We start from the raw sequence: 14,102 nt of genomic DNA on the forward strand, positions 1-14,102 counted from the left end.
TAAATAAGAAGCGACGAGGACAAGGATTCCTTTTGGAAACTCGATTTTTATACCGATTCTCAATAATCAAGAGAGACGTTAAAACTGCGTATCGATACTCCAAAACGCGAATCTAATAGTGTTTCGTCTGCTTGGTAGAGGCAAATTCAACCCATTTTTCACTATGTCGTGGATCCAATGATGTTCGGACGGAACGATCGAGGTTTTAAAAAAGGGTGCAATCGTAAAGATCGGAGGAGTTTGAGTATCACTGGACGATCGGGACCGCATTCCCGGCTGGAAACCGCAGCAACGTTTGAGGACTGCATTTGGAGCGGCCACGTAATGCAAAGAGATAACCTATATGAAGAGCTGTCGGTCCGGGACGGAGGCAGTTATGCCGAATAAAATCGCTGATTTGTTGCACTGCCACCGATTCCGATTCCCTTGCGCGGCACCGGTGCCGCGTTTATGGGCCTTGCACGTCGATCACCGATCGCTCTGATCACCACCGCCGATCCACCACCGGTCCTTAAACGACGGCGAAAGTTTCGCGCCGGGGAAAACGCGCTTTATAGGATACTTAATAAGAGGCGTTATCGGGCGGCGGTGAAGTTGGATACACAGGGAACGAGGTATCCACGTCGATATTGGCCGAGATATATCGCGTATTAGCCTGCGCGCTTAACGTCTCCCCCTCGTACTGTCTTTCCAGTGTTACGCGATACCAACGATATCGAGATTCGTCGAGTAGAAAGTGGATGAGGTAACTTGAGGTCGCTTGTTTTCGTTCGAACGGGGTTGTTTTCCTCTGTGTTTTTTATTTTATTTTTGAGCTTTTCGTTTGGTCGTCGTTCGTCTCGACGTTGGATGGCAGCGATCGAAGTCGATCGATTTTTAACGGTGACACGATCTTAGGAGAGATCCATTTAAGAAACGGGGATCGTAAAATTGTCGTAAAAGGATGTTTTGGATAAATGGAATTTTAGGATGGAGAGATCAACACTTGTTATATTGGTGTCGTGAGAAAAGTTGAATCGGATTTATGGTTTAACAGTTATTTACAAGTCGGACTTTTCTCAAGCATATTATTTCTATAACTCTTTTTCAATAACTCTACGAATTTATACGCATTGCTGATACGAAAAATTTATTTTCATTATGATATAAGCAATAACAAACCAATGGAATATACAATCGTCCCCCCTGATATTACGATATTATAAATTAACGTTATTGTTGCATCCCTCGAGTGCGAGCAACAAGTAACGAGAAGTCATAAAAGAGGGCATTGTAGGGACTCGGCGAGTATCACTCGAGGAAATCGTAACTACTAGCGACACCATCGTAAACCGCGAGCCTTGTCATAATCCCGTCGTAAAATGCTACCATAAGCATCGATTAACGATTATAGGAAAGGACCTAACACGATCCATGCTTCCTCGTCGAATATTTTTTCGAAACGGTTTAACGACGAAGGAATATGGCGGCCATGAAGGGCGAGTTGGAGGATTTTATAACGGTTCGAATAGCGTTGTTCCGTTGCCTTGATTCCATGGAACTGGATATTTTTTCTTTCTTTCTTTCTTTCTTTCTTTCTTTCTTTCTTTTACAAAAGATTAACAACGAAGGAAACACGCCTTCGAAGGAGCAATTTCGAAGATTTTTTATAACGGTTCGAATGGCGTTGTTCCATTCCTCGTCGCGATCAAACTGATCGAGCCGCGCCCGTTCACAGAAATTAGAAAAACCGAGGAAAGATTCCCTTTGGAGGTTGATGGAGATGATAATAAAAATGGAAGAAAAAAAAAGAAAGAAACGAAGCGAGCGTTACAAGATTATTGTAATCGAGAAACTAGTTGTGCAACGGAAGAAACGCGGAGGAAAGATGTTTATAGGAGAGGAGAGGGTGACGAATACGTTTATTCGTCGGGATATAAGAGGGAGACGATGCAGTCTCGAAGGAAACAGATATACGATCCCATAAAATGACGCAAATGAACGTATAACGTACCGGTGGGTAATTTATGCGGCGAAATCCGTTGTTATGGATTGGTCTAGCGGCGCGAATACGAGAACGAAATTTTATGCCGACATCTTGGATGCGAAAGCGTATTGAAAGGATCTTGACGTTAAGTTGAGAACGTTTCGTAAGGTACTTCGTCTTTGTAAAATCCATTTATTTTTAAGTGGCTGATGTTAAGTACCGTAGCGGTATTATTATATGGTGATTCCGTGTGAAATGGATCTCATTTTCAGATTATCGTCGATTTATGCATCCAGGCTTCTCTCTAGGACTTTATATGATTTAATGGGAATTTTGATACGTCGAATTTCAACACTTTCCCCTATCGATATTAATCAATTTCGCGTATCTCTCCACGAAGCCCGAATTAACGTTAAAACGAAATAAAGAAAATATCGATTCGCACGTATAGGGTTCCCTAGAATTTCTAGGGTTTCCTGCTACCGCTTAGCATATTGCAAACTTTTAAAAACTTTTCTCTCGCATATCTAGTCAGTTTTGCCTTAATTAATCGCGAAAAAGTCGTCTATCCCACGGAAGGAACACCTTCTTCACAGAAACCAACGCCTCTCGCACAAATAATCCCTATAAAAATCCTGGCCCTCTCTCGAGGCCGAGGTTGCGCAACTGGCGCGATTTATTCGTAGCGATGATCACAAAGCTTCGATCGCCGCGACCAAGAACGATTTTTATCGGGGGATTGAGGAGATCGCCGATCGAGGAGACTGGCCGTACGTCACCTGGTTTTACGATCGCGCTCGAGATCCGCACGCTTCGAGGAAACGCAGCATTCGTGGAAGGCACGAGTCCGCGAGAACTTGGCCTGGAACTCGAGATGGAAATGAGAAAACATAGAGGCACGTAGCGCGGCATTGTGTCGCCAGTAACGTGAAACCGTACGAAGCTCGCGCTCTCGAGCGCAACACCGAGAAGCGGTTTGCGTGTAACGCATGGCACGAGACTCGGGAACGAGCGTGATAAACATGTCAGCGTGACTGGACCCCCTGTGGAGGGCCCGATGAGGAGGACCAAGCGAGTTTGATGCCCCGTTTTACCTGTTCCCTCGAGCTATCCCGCGGACCCATGCGATATCGGGCCTGTTTTCGAGACATTTTCCCCTCTCCCCTCCCCTCGCTCTGTTTCAGAAATCTTTTTTTACACCTGTCCGCTCGCGCTACGCTTCGCTCTCACGGTCGTGACACGTTTCGTAAGGTTTTTCTTTCTCCTTCCCTCCTTTTTTCTACTTTTCGTCGTCGTTTGATTATTTTTCATCCTCGATACGTTTAAAAAGGGGGGGGAGGAGGGGGGGGGGAAAGAATCTTTCGAGAAAATCTTATTCGCGTTGTATTTATTTCGAAAGAGTTAATTGTCGTAAAGAAGAGAGTTGAGAGAGGTGCCCGAGGAACGACAGATGGTGGTCGTGTCGGTCGTTGTTCCACCGTTTTTCGCCAAAAATCACCGAATCATTTCCGGCGCGGCTAAAATATCCGACACTCGTCTCGCTCTATCATTCTTTCCCAACTTAACGACTTTAATCGGTCGTTGAAGAGCAGTCAGGCGCCTGGACCTCTCGTAAATTGCAGTTCGGCCGCATTGCCGCGGTATCATTACACGTTCAAAACAATTTTGACGTCGAACGGATACGTGTTTCGTATCAATTCGTACGGATCGACGCAACGGATTATCGATTATTTATTCGTCTTGCGACGAAGCAGACGTGCGTTAAAATAACCCAAATTCATTCGCTCCCCCTTCCCTCGCTTCAATTTTTCACTTCTCTCCTGTTCCGTGTCGCAAGATAGATGCTTCCCGGAAACGGAGCAGAGTCAGAATTCGGCCAAAGCGTATCTGTACGGTCCAGATGTTCGGGAGTCGTTCGTTCAATGGGCCGTGAATCGGGATACGGCCGAGATAAGCGTTAACAGTGATTCGCCTCCGAGATAACCCTTCCCTTCCCCGCGAATACCGAAGGAAAATTAAGATCGTACTCATCGAAGGGTGCGAGCGAACATCGAAAATTTTAATTCAACCCACATACGCTCCGATTCTTCGCGAATTCTTCCATTACGCTTCTATGATATCGTTAACCGGGCTTCAACCGGGAATCTTGCACGATTATCTCTCGTTTCTGCTCTGCTTCCCGTAACTCCTGAACGTTTGCTGGATAATTTAATCATTGTTACATTGAAATTGTCTGAACAACGAACGTGGAATTGCAAATCCATCGAAACGATACGTTGCCAACCGCGTAACGAAAAAGCGTGACGACCGATCTCATTTCGTGTTACTTTACCTCGTCGAACGTTGGTCTCGTTGCACTCCCGCGTGCGTCGAGATCTTTTTTACGGGGAGCAGGGGGAGGAAACTTATTTCGCGCTCACGAGACGTGAAATGGAATTTAAAACCGTGAAACAAATTGATCGGTGTATTAACGGAGCATTGTACTCGTCGTATTTTTCTCAACGATGGCGAAATTTTGGCCAGATTTCATAGAATTCCATAGCCGCAGAGTAATTGAACGTTTTCAAGAAGAAGAAAAAGAAGAAGAAGAAAATGTCATCGATCGAGCCGGCCTTTCACGCCGTTTCGAGAAAAGATCCGTTCCTTCGACCCGATCGATGGTTAGATTTCGCGGTTGAACCGTGAAAATCCGAAAGGCAAAGGATAATTCGGATGTTTGCTCGGTCATTGTCTCCCTCACTCGAACGAGGGGACGTGACCTAAGAAAATATTTTAGACTTGCTCGAATCTACGACCCGCCCTACTAATTTCTCCAACCACGGGCGAAGAAAGGCGCGAGGAGTGGATGACGCTGCCGAATCGAGGGAAAAAAACCCACCGTTTTCCCGCTTGTTTTTCTAAGATCCCGCCGATAAGACGATAAGACGATCTCTGCCCCTTTTCAAACCGTTTTGCCAGTTTCGTTCGCTTCCACAGGCTTGCCTGGACGGGATCTTCACCAGAGAAATATCGACAGCGTTGCTAAAGCGGAGGCAAAAATTATCGAATTATTTTCTCGTGTAAAAATCTTAACCCTTTCGCTACTACCATATAGTCGTATGATTGGAATTATATCGCGCATCGAGTGTCTTTCTCTGGAAATCGATAATTTGTTTCCATCATCAAAGCTGACGATCTTTCTGTGTCGAGGATATCGGAAGATTAGGATCATTGTGAAAAAAAAAAAAAAACCTACTGTTACTGGTTTTTGAACGAAGAACCGACCAACGTTTTATCAATGGCGTGTGAGAAAAGAAAAAAAGAAGAAAGGACAATTCGGTTCACGAAATTTGTCAAGAGCGTCTAGAACGATAAAGTGGGAATAATCAGTGTGTGTCGGTGAAGAGCGCGGTCCTCGAACACGATGTCACCGCGATAACCTCAAACTCTTCTCCCCCCCCCCCCTCCCTCCCCGCTCTTCAAGGATCCGAATCCGCGGCGTGGCGCGGTTCATCGTGCTTTCTCCAAGCTTAATTTACTGGATCGTAAACGTCGTGAAGCGAGGAGAGCACGGTGTACGTACACGGGGAGAGCACGGCTTCCCCGGTTCGGAAATTTTTCGAGAGGCAAAAAAGTAACCCAACGCCTATCACACTGACACAATTTTCTCGTCGTTCAACCAGCACACGCACACGACACCGCGACACCCAAGTTATTTACTGCGCGTAAATGAAGATATATCGTAGGGAAATCCTTTTTAACGACCGTCTCTTTTATAACGTTTCGGCTTCCCTGAAAACCATTAAAAACATTTAAGAGCGCGACGCTTCCACGAAGATGAAGTGAAGTTCCACGATCCCCACGTGGATGAGATTATCACGTGGAGATTTAGATAAACGATGATCGATCGTATCGAGCGATGGAGGATCGATTAGCCATCTATCTCGTTAACGCGAAAGACTTCACACCTCGGGACTTCGACTTCGAGCGAAAGAAAAGTGAAAAAAGAAAGAATGTCTTCGTTGCCGAATTTCAACAGAATTTCTCTCTCGAAGAGACAGATAACGAAATTTTGAATGGTTTTAAACGAGCAAGGTATCCCCTCCTCCTCCTCCCCCCCCCCTCTCTCGACATCTCGAAGGAAAGGAGTAAACTTTGTTAAAAAGAGAATGAGAAGCGTAAAATATTCAATTATCCTGTTACAAATCAACCAGCACTTGTCACGCGGGACGGGTTGCAATAAAAGCGAGACGAAGCGGGGCGCAACACGTTTTAACAAAACGAGCTCGAGGAATCGAATTGTGGCCGCCTCCCTGGCCACAGAAGCGTTCCACAGAAGATCGAGTTCCAATCGTGCCGGGTATCAATGGTACAAAACCACGTTCGGGTAACTCCCGAGACGTGACTCCCGCTTCCCTCTCGATCGATCATATCGAGCCGGTCGACAACGAAGAATTTCCATGGTATCACCGGCTGGCCGACTGTTGGCGAAGATCTCCAAGGGGCCGCCGAAAGGAGAGATGATCAGGACAAGCCGTCGTCGCAGCTGTGCTCGCGATGCGGTCGCATAATTTATGGCATCGGTTGTCTCTCCCGTGATGCCACGGAGAGAGACGCCGAACACACCGGCGTAACCACACGAGTAAAATTACGCGTGTGTGTGGTGAACAGAGAGAGAGAGAGAGGGAACGAACGTGGAGGAGAGAGAGAGAACGCGGGTCTCTGGTGTGCCGACGAGACGCACGAAAGAAACAGAGAGAGAGAGAGAGAGAGAGTGAGAGATGAGAAAGAGAATGAGGCAGGGAAGAAGTGGAAGGGGAGGGAGAGGGAGAGAGGAACATTAAGATACCGACACTAGCTGGCAGCAGTGACGGGGGAAAGGCGCGGCCTTTCGAAGAGAGGGACACGAGGGACAAGCATTCTTTATGCGTCTTATCGGCCTTATCAAACGGCCGGTAGTGATGTGACTCTGGCCAACTCGATGCCCTCTCCCTTGTCGTGCTTCCAGCCATATTCCTTTCCTCTTTCGCCCCGTTCCTCGTTCCGTCGACCGTGTTATTTACGAGCATCACCGAGGAGGAGATGGGCGCGGAGGAGAGGGGGTCCGGGCCAGCCGGGAAACCATCGTTTTCTTCTTTCTTTCTTCGATCTAGCTAGATCCTAAACGAAACGTTCCTTGCCGATTTTTTTTTTCTTTCTTTCTTTCTTTTTTCTATCAAGCGTGATTCTAATTCGTACGCAAGATTCGTCGATGTAAGTGTTTTTAAACAGTTTATATTCGGTAGTTCGGGGGATAGTTCCCTCTCTCTTCTTCTCCTGGATCTAGATAATTCCGACTCGATAACATCTCCCCCTCCCCCTCTCCCCCTCTTTTTTAAATTGCTCGAATTCGAATTTGCGTGGGTGAATTGCGAAGGGAACTCGAAAATCGAGTTTTCTCGGTTTCCGTGGCCGACAATTTAACAAACAATGGCTACTTTATTGAAATTCAATTCCCCTTTACACGCTCGTTTCGAGGTTCATGGGCCATCAAGCGGCCTCGGCCGCGAGTTCTCGGTGCTCATCGTCCGAAAAAGGAACCTCCTCCTGGAGGAACACGATCCATAAATCAAGCGAGTAGAGAGTGCGTATCGGTGTCCGAGGTTTATTCGTCCCGGGCCTAGATTATTTATCACTTTTGCATCGATGCACCACCTCACGTCACCGTTAATGCAACCGTCCATACGTTTTACATTGTCGGGCAAAAGCGCGCCACGCTACTCCTCCACCACGTGTGACGTTGTACACCGATAGAAAAGAGGAGAAATGAGAGAGAGAGGAGTCGCGACCTAACCCTCTTCACTCTCTCGAGGGGCTGTAGCCGTAGCCGGCGTCTGATTGATATACGGACTGTTAAGTGTTTGCAATAACCGACGTTTATATCCACCTCTAATACATCCAGCCATAAATAACCGGCCACTTCGAAGCCTGCACGCGGCACGAACCCCGCCATGAGGTTGAAGAGGGAACGAGGCTGATTCGCGAGCTGCCCCTAGAGGTGAGACGTTGACCAGAAGTCCGTTTTTTCGATGGATGACGATGTTCGAGATGTCGATAACCTGTTCTGAATCATCCAAGAAAATTCTTCTTGCGGATATTGAAATGGAAAATAGTTGTACGCTGTGGTTTTTCTTTCTTTCTTTCTTTCTTTTTTTTTTTTTTTTCATGTTCGAAAGGAAATTTCAAACATGAAACGATGACATTTACTTGAATGATTTGATGGCATTTCGACGTTGCCAACTTGTTTTCAATTACGAAAAATTCTTTTCTAATCGACCATGATTATCCCGAGATATTGAAATATGAAGTGTGATCGTTCCAAGTTTGGTCCATCCGTTCCTTTGAAAGAATGTTTTTACGACGACGGATCGTAGTGTTTTTTCAACGTATCTAGCTTTTCGTTGAGTCAAAAAAAAAAAAAAAAAAAAGAAATTTTCTTCGCGATCATTATTATCGAAGTTTTCGTTTTATACAAAGTTTTGTTTACGGTGGTCGTAATTTTATAATAATTCTCGAATCATATTAGGGAATGCAAAGTAAATCGTTTCAATTTTCAACCCACCACGCGCAGAAGAAGAAGAAAAGAGGGAAAAGATGCGTTTAAACGCGTTCGATAGCCGTTCGTTGCAGGTCGTCGTCGTTTTAAAATTACCCAACGAGGCCAGAAGCGATTCGGTGAGCACGCTTCTTTGGTTAATTTGTGTGAAATCAGCCGTTTACCTTTGACGCGCTCGGTATGATGCCGTCACGCCCTTTTGTGCCCTCGCCACCGTTCGATCCACCACGATCTCTAGGAGGTCCTCCGCACCGAGGACACCTGCGATCCAACGATCCAGGTGTCGTCCACGGCTTAAACTCTTGGAAAATTTGTTAAATCCCTGCCCTTAAGCGCCCTCATCGAATGCGGCTGTTTTCTCGTCAAAAGAGCATTCCTCGAGCCCCGGCTCGACACAATGTCGCGTCATTAGCGGCTAATAGACGCTGTTAAATAGGATTTACCGAGAACGGCCGATCATCGAGCCGAATTTCTCCTCCTTACAATTTGTCGCTCGTGATTTGTATCGTCCACCTTCCTTCCTTTTAAACGTTTCTTCGAATGAAAGCAAATCGTTGCAATTCCAAACCAAGTAGAGATATATATATATATATATTCCCCTCTATCCATCTGTAGTTTACCATAGCTCTTTAAACGGGGAGATAAAATAACGAAGGGATATAAATAATATTTTGTCGATCCATTTTTTACGTACGAATTGAGAATAAACGTTTATTTTCTCCTGTTCGACTGTTGAAAAATCACCGTACCCGAATACCAGTCCGGAATCGTCATCGGATTTTGCCCAACCACTTTGACGTTTTATCAATCACGAGCTGCCACCGCTGTCGCTTTCATTAGGCCACAAGCTAACGCGGCTTTTTCTGGCTTGATGGATGAATCCTGGAAGTGTGTAACACGAGACCGTGGTGGAAAGGGGCTGCGTCACTCCGCGCATGAGGGCTGATCGCGTTGTTTATGAGATTTTTATGGAGACGAAGCGTTTTCCGCGTGTACGTATGGGAAAACACGAGCCCCCTCTCGTGATAAATCGGATAATAAAATGTCGACCAATCACCTAATCTTGATTTCTCTCTCTCTCTCTCTCTCTCGTTCTTCTTTTCTCTTTTGGCAGCTTCATAATTAGTGGACTCTCTTTCTCTCCCTCGAGTTGGATCGTCGATGATAAATCATCTTTTTTCCGCGAACCTGTTGAATTTGCTCGTATCACACGTGTTTTTTTCTTTTTTTTTAAGTTAGATACGGTTCCATAGATGTGTTATTAATTCTCTTCTCGCTCGTTTCCTTAATTTATGTGTATCCGTGGAATAAAAGGTGATCTTCAAAGATTAATAGTGAATAGGTTTTTTTCGCGAATTAATTCGTCGTATTAGATACACGCGATGATACTTGGCGTTATAATTATGAACGGTGGTGTGCAAGTTTGTGGAGCGCATTTGATAGCATCGTTTTTCTCTAATACTTTTGAAAGGTAGTCGCAATTAGTAGAAGTATTTATGATCTCTATTAAGGAGCTTAAACAGTCGAGTGTTTAATTGCCGCGTTGGATAATTAATAAGATTTAACAACTGCGCTCGTAGGATTATTTTGTACATCGAACGATAGGCCGGATTTTCTTTTCAGTCGAGATAAAACTTCTCGTTCGTATCGCTCGACTTCGCTTCGAATTCGATTTCATCTCGTAATAATTCATTCGTAATAACACGAATTCTTCTAATAACGAACTTTGTTTCGTTACTCGTTATAAATTGCGCGATCATATTTCTTACATTGCCTTCGAACGCAAATCTCTTTCCTTTATTCCCCACCGTGACAAATTGATTCTTTTCCCTTTCAGAAGGAGCAAGGGATAATAATGGGCGGCCAGAGTAGATTTTTCGAAGTGTTTCCCACAATAAAAAAGGGCACACGTGAACATGGTGGGGCACGGATAGCTTTTTTTTTTACGGGGTATCCCTTACACACGTCAGATCGACTCTCGTCAACCTCCCCGTGTATTTCCCTACACGGAGGATTAAACTGTCGACGACCGACTTTGACCAGATTCCGCTCGCACGTCGCATTTTTCGACGTTCCACTTCCCTCTCTGATCTCGCGCGCAAAAAGAAATCGGGATCGGCGAATGATTAAAAAATCTCGTGCGGAGGGTTTAATTGCCACTTGTCGGGATTAAACGGTTTGTTTAGACCCAACTTTTCTAACCGACCACCAAACTGGTATATAATAATATTTCACGGGAGGGAATATTTATCCAACCCCTGGATATAAATCCCCGATTACGAGTCCCTGGAACAACAATTTCTCGAGGTCTCTGTCTCTCGAATATGAACTGAGAAGAGCAAGCAAGGAACACAGAAGCGAAACACTTCCGCGATTTGCTCGAGAATCTTTACAATACCACCGCGAGAACAAAAGAGAAGAAAAATACGTGTCGTGAAACGAATCGAAGGGGATATCGATTGGAAATCGGTAATCCAAAGCAAAGTGCACTCGAACTGCAATTGGACGAGGCCGGGCAAGCAGTGATCCGCTACTACTACTCGGCCGAGCAAATAATCCCCCCGTGCCGAATTTCAAAGCCGTCCTCGCATCGCGCAAGTGGAGACTCGAAAAATCTGACGTGTCCCGAATCTCGCTTAATTAATAGCCTTATAGGAGCGAGAGGGTCGGCGGGTTGCCCCTCTCCGCGCGGCTCGCAGGACTGGTCGGCAAAGGGGGCACGTGCAGGCCACGTGTCGGTAAGAGGATATCCGTCGGTGCTACCCTAAGCGGCCGCCTTCAAGGGAGAAAGATGGAACGAGGGGGCACTGGCTGATGCTGCTGGTTTCAGGTGCCTCCTCTTCTGCCTTCTTCCTTCCTCGCCTTCTTCGTGCGCGCACCGTGTAATCCTCGGCCGAAAAATAAAAGGAAAGGGAGCCACTCGTGTGTCGCTTCGCTGGCCTTGCGTTTGCACGCACCACCGCTGTTATTTCGCTCGATCTTCCAGCTGATTGATTTCTCGAGAGGCGAGGAGGAAGCGGGAGGAAGTTGAAGACTGGAGACGAAGGAGGCGTATTACGATCCGTTTGAGTTTGATGTTTTCACGTCGGAGGTTTGGAGAATCGATAAATTTGGAAAAGTTTGGCGAGTGGTGTGTGCTAATTACACAGGATATATATAAGAAAACGATCCATCTGTTTGTTTGTCCAAACGGATTAAGACCAGTCTGTACGCCTACGATCGAATTCACACAACTGGAAAACCTCTGGCGGACAAAGGCCGTTTTCCATTTTTCAGCGGCCGACTGACCACTTTGGAGAGAAATACGGCGATAAATCCCGTAATCCTCGCGATGTCCATTGATCAGCACGCGTTTCCCATCCACCTCTGTGTGGAACGACACGAATTTCCGCCGAGGTGGAGCAACAATGGAGAAACATTTTCCAACGAAGAGGTCGGAGGGAGAGGGCGAAGAATCAGAAGGAGCGGGCCCCTCTTCATTGTGGCACGGTTGTCGAGCGTGCGCTTGTAACCGGCCCGGTTTCGCTCATTCATCGGCTGACTCCGGCCTGGACGCGTGCTTGTGGGCGAGACACGATCCCCGACAATGGGCACAATGAGCGCGGGGTGGACCGTTTAGGGAGTGCACCCTGGGACCTTTGTGAAAAACGGACGCCCCCGAATCGGAATTGCCGCATTTCTCGGCCCTCTCTCTCTCTCTCTCTCTCCTCTTCGTGATCTCTCTATCCACCCTATAACTCTCCTCGCGCGCTAGTGCTGCCCTCACCCGGTCTCGTTCAACTCTCGTTTTCTCTCCATTCGATTCTCCTCCGAAGGTTTTTTTTTTTTCCCCCTTCCGAGATGGAGAAACAAGGAGAGGTGATTTTGACGAGTATCGTCGTAATTTTTATCAACTCAATTGGAAATTTATTGTATATCGCGTAGGTCAGAAACGATAGAAATTTCGAGAAATCTTGGAAACTTTTCAAATTTAGAAATCGCGGGAATTAGTATTCGCTGGTGAATTTCGATTTTCCAATCCCGTTTATTTCTAATTTCGTTCCCTATTTCCACCTCCTCCCCTCCATCCCCCCCCCTTCGCCCCGTATTTCCCTTTGGAATTCGAAACAAGGCCGGTGAAAAGCGAGGACACAATGCCGTTCCCTCTTCGCAAAGCTCCGGTTGGAACTGAGAAAAAAAAAGAGAAGGAAAGAAAGAAAAAGAGGAACGGGGGGGAGGGAAAGGAGAAGGTTGAAGGGGCCGTTCGTTTGGAGCGCCGTGGCCTTTGACTCTCTCTCTCTCTCTCTCTCTCCCGGAAGAAAATGACGACGCGGCAGAAGAGGAAGCGGAAGGGTGGAAGCGCGGCGTCGTCCGCGGGCTGGGAAAACGCGGATTCCGGGTCAAAGGGTGGAAAGCTTTTCTATTTGCGGCTCGCGTGCCGACGTTGCACGTTGTTTTCACTGGAAAATGCACTTTCACGGAGCTGGGGAGATGAAGGAAACAGCTCGGCTGTTCCTGTGTTTCGAGCACTCGTTTTCAATCTCTCTCTCTCTCTCTCGCTTAATTCCCTCCTTCTTCGTTTCAAGCCTCGCCCGTTTTTCTTCGAGCATGGTTTCTCGTCGAGCACACGCGGAAAGAACAGAAGTCGCGAGCGGATTTTTCATGGCGAGATTTTCGTTGCGCCTCGCTCGTTTCCCCACGATTACGCCACTCGCCAGCTTTTCTGCTCGCTTCAATATAATTTCGAATCGCGGGCGAAACTGTTCCCCATGATCCAGAGAGAGAGAGAGAGAGAGAGGGAACAGGCGAGCGCAAAAGTTGGTCAAGGTTCGACGTACCTCTTTGATTCTGTTCCGTTTTTTAACGGCCGTTAACAATAGGCGGGATATATAAGGGATCGTTACCGACTCGTTCCTTTTTTTTTTTTTTCTCTCATCCTTTCTTCTCGAAACGAGTTTCCCTGCGAGGAAAACTGAACCGTGCTCGCGTTCAGTTTGTTACATCGGTGAAAAAAGAACTTTGATCACGATCAAATCGGCCGAATTCCAAACGATCACTGTTTCGACAACGAAGCCAAATTTCGTCGAAAGCGTTGAAACGGTAGTCCGCAAACTTGTACTACCCTCCACCATCGCCGCTGAAAAGAATAGGAAACAACAAATTGCCGGGAAGGGAATAACGGTTATTAAACACGAGCATCGTTCGTTATCCCTTCGTTTCGGAATATCAATAACAAACACTTATTACGTTTCGCGTTACATTTTGGACGGGTGGTGATCGGTCAATTTATACGCGAAACGTAACAAATAGAATCGGTAGGGGACTGGCGGGAGGGGTAGGAACGGTCCTAGGAAGACGGTATTGTCAACCTATCAATGAACGAACACAAATTTTAACAGTTCATCCGGTTACGTTGATCCCGAAGGTATAAGCGGTTTCACGCGGTGACCCCCGAAACGCAAGGTTTCCAGGCCTTCTCTATGGGCTCTTTCATCGGTCTGGCCGAGACCCCCACACTCTCGAGGGGTTCTTCTCCACGGGCGGGGCCCCATTCCCCGCGGGGCGCCGCTCTTCATTGTACCG

This window comes from Apis florea, unplaced genomic scaffold (assembly GCF_048593485.1).
Source record: "Apis florea isolate Af1SG1 unplaced genomic scaffold, ASM4859348v1 contig_3793_pilon, whole genome shotgun sequence".
Classification (NCBI taxonomy): domain Eukaryota; kingdom Metazoa; phylum Arthropoda; class Insecta; order Hymenoptera; family Apidae; genus Apis; species Apis florea.